Below are 3,873 nucleotides of genomic sequence, written 5' to 3'. Positions count from 1 at the left end.
GTGGTATATAGGTTTGCCGGCTGCATCAGTTTGAAACCTCAAGTCCAAGTACAACTAACGTTTACAAAAGCTGTTGACGGGACGGGCGTTACCCTGAATTGCGGATTCCGCTCTTGTATAGACACAGTTACAACAGTGATTGATTGGAAAACAGCTGCTGTTGTATGTACACTTATGTATAATAATATATACGACGACGATCAAGTGCCGCAGTCTAGCACACATTCCGGACTTCCGGGCTCTCGTCTGGCCGTTAACAATACTTAGGTCTTAGCGCCTATCGGCCTCGGTAGACTGTACGTGATGCAGACGGCCGCACGCGCTCTTGTCATATCTATTTACTGTATAAGCGCCTCGCCGTGGCCGCCACGGGGTTCTGTAAACAAAACGTGACCGCTATACAACAGAATAATATAATATTTCCCATTCTGTGCCCGCGAAATCACACGGCCAACCGTTTTAGCAGCTCGCCCACGGGGACACGAGATAATATAAAGCAGAATAGCCGCTGCCGGACCTAATAATATAATACAAGGGAAAAAGTATGACAACACCGTGTGGCCGAGTGATGATAATATAGACAAGTAAAGGTCTGTACGATTCGTGACGGTAGATTATAACGTTATACTATTATAATATATAGGTATACCGTATAGGTACGTAGTATGTATATATATATATATATATGTTATTTATATATATGTTATTAGCTTGTATCATCTCCCATCGAACGGGTGACGGCGTCGACGGCAGACCAGGGGGAGGTGGCCCCCGAGGCGGAAGGAAGAGGTGTATAATTGATTCAAGGATGCCATCTTTGTACGTCCATTATCGGATTGGTCGCGCCCTGCGTGTGGTCAAATGTGTTGTTAGTTGTTACTTCAATATATATATATATATATATATATGTATAATATAATAGTAATATGAAATGTTGCTCCTAACTAGGCCCAAAAGCGTCGTTCGTATAGCATGATATAGCCGCGAAAACAGCTGCTGATGAGCTCCTATAATATTATTGTATTATTATTCGCTGCGGTGAGTACGGCCCGAAGGACCAAAAAGTCAGTCGGGTAGAATTCGCTTTTTTGAACTATCTATTATAAGTGATCGTTATAGAGGAGTATTGGCCTTTTGGATGATGATTATTGTTATTATAAGGTACGAAAAAAACGATTAAGTGTGTACGCGATACTTAATAATGATTCGGCTGACCTATTGATGGTTTTTTTTTTATTATTACTTTGACTGCGTCAACGCGGAGGTACAATGAGGTGACCGGCGTAATGATGTTCGGCCAAGTTCTTTTCTTTTATGTCTCGCCGACCCCTTCAACAGGGTGTCGGCAAACGAGTTGAATAATAGTAATTTGTGTTTTAATTGATGTTCACAATGTTTTTTTAAAGAAAAAAAAGATATATTTATATATCTATAGGATTAAATTTAATAGAAAAATGTTTAAACGCATTCCATCGCAGCACACTTACAAACACCATTAGAAAATAGCAAGCAATTTTATTTACAGCATCTGGGCGATATCACCATAGCAATTCGACTATTTTTTTAAAAAGTTGTAGCTCGCTGTATTCTTAAGTTTAAAAATTTGTAAATTTTGTGGGGGGTGAACTTTTATAATGTTTGGCTCAATATACCTAGTGCTCTTTATGTAAGATTTCTGATCCTTAGACTTGCTATATAAAAAAATATGTTCAGCGAATTATGAGATATTGTAGATGAAAACACATCGTTATAAAACAGTACCTTCTCGGCTCCGCATATCGAAGCTAAACATTATAATTTCTCGATTAATGTAGTTGTGACTATTGGTACACAAAAATATTTGGTATGGTATTAATTATTATCCTACGTTATAATATTATGGCGAAGTTGCCTAATAATATTGTTTAATAAACTCTACTGGACATGTATATATTAAAATAACGAGAGCCACGACCGGCTAAAGGAATTCGTATAATGTATATTATTGTGTTATTATAATATTAGTTATTTTCCACGGTCGTTTGCTTAAATTAAACAACAGCCGACCGGCTCTATTTTATAAACTTAAGCGAGCGCTCAAGTATGTAATATTATTATAATATTAATTTGTTTTAATCGCGTGACACTGTACCATTACTGAGATATTTTATTGTGTATTCCACAGTAGTACATATATATATTGGAATAATATTTCATGAAAAAAAAATATATTAATAATAATATTCTTTGCGTAATATCCATTAAAATTGTCTTCGATGATCTGCTGTTGCCGGGTCGCTGCAACAGGTTTTTACTTGGGAGACTTCATATAGTAATAATAATAAATATCGGGTACCGTCGATAATGCGCGCGAGCAGCGAGAATAGAGAAGAAACACACACATACACATACACAATATTGTTATGTAGAGGTTCTACCTGAGGTCTCCAAAGAAGAATAATGTTTTTCGAAAAACCGAAAAGAGAGATAGAGTGGAAAAAAATGTATAAGAAACGTTTATATATTGTATAATATAAAGAGAAAAAGGGTCACGCAGGAGTCAGGAGGGAACATGTCAAACCTCGCGCCAGGCCGGCTGTGTGAAATGACAAAGTTATGTGTTTCTGGTAATGTCTTCGGAAACCCATAGGTTCTGTGTGTGTGTGTGTATATATATATATATATATATATATATACATATATGCTCATTGCTCACATATACATTTATTACAAGAAAACCCTCGAAATCGTTTTAGATGGAATCGAACAACCCCTATATTGTAATACAAACGCCATGCACACAATGCGAGTTGAGGGTGTGTTCGACATGACAAGAATGTTACTGCGGGCCGTGTATATACTTACAACAATATTTTCAATAACGTGCGCCGCCGCCGCCACCGCGGACAACCGAATAAACGTTTTATTCGAAACAAGGAGCGCGGTATAGGACGAGAACAAGCAACATATTATTATTATATATTTACATTTTCCCTTTGTCTTTTTACAATCTGATCCGCCCAATTATTTATGACGGTAATCCCCCGAATGTCGGTAAATACACCGAGATGAGGTCACCAGATAGATGTACGGCGCAAGATTGACCCGCGAGATTGGCGAGTCCCCGGCCTACCGGACGAAATAATAAAACGTCTCGTGGTGTAATTAATAACGTGTCCGGTCGTGTGTGTATGTGGGTTGCCGCGATAAGTCATCGATGCTATGTTTGACGTGTCCGAAATATAGAAACAAGTCGCGGGCGGGTTCAATAAAATGCCCTTTAACGGATGAAGGGGTGGAGGTTATACAAATAAATTGTTATCCAAAGTCTAAACTCTTTATTTGTGTAAACCAGATGACAATTATATGTACATACGTATAAAATGTTTTTTGGTTGTTTCGATTTTACAGATCGAATGAAGATTTGTCTTAGGAGAAACACCTCTTATATCGCGGAGTTTTGTCCCGTTCTAAATAAGGATCTGTAATTGCCGTTCACGAGATCATTGGTCTTACGGTATTTCTGCTAACAATGCAATACCTTTAAGAAACATCCTAACTCCTAAGTCCAGTCAAATTTTAGCTAATGAAATAAATTAAAAAATTGGTCTAGCCTGTAAACTAATTTGATTTAGAGTATTAAAAACAAATGATGTATTTTCAAAAGCTTTCTTCCTCCCTGTATTGGCGAAAGAAGTTTTTTTCTAAAATTTAGATTTTGGAACATACGGCGTTTCTCAAATGACCGATTCAAATAATGATTATAAATCTGTAAATATTTTATTATTTAGTTATCATATTTTTGTCTGAACTCTGTATGCATAATCAAATGAAATGTATTAAATCCATATATGCTCTATTTGTGTTAGTGTTTTGGCAAATAGGAGGGAGAGA

The sequence above is a fragment of the Adelges cooleyi genome, unplaced genomic scaffold, assembly GCF_023614345.1.
Source record: "Adelges cooleyi isolate 19-005CV unplaced genomic scaffold, UGA_ACOO_1.1 ACOO_flye_CR_arks_rails_tigmint_CR_PRNA_2, whole genome shotgun sequence".
In the NCBI taxonomy this organism is placed as follows: Eukaryota; Metazoa; Arthropoda; class Insecta; order Hemiptera; family Adelgidae; genus Adelges; species Adelges cooleyi.
The sequence above is the reverse complement of the archived record's forward strand: the minus strand, read 5'-3'. Positions refer to the sequence as shown.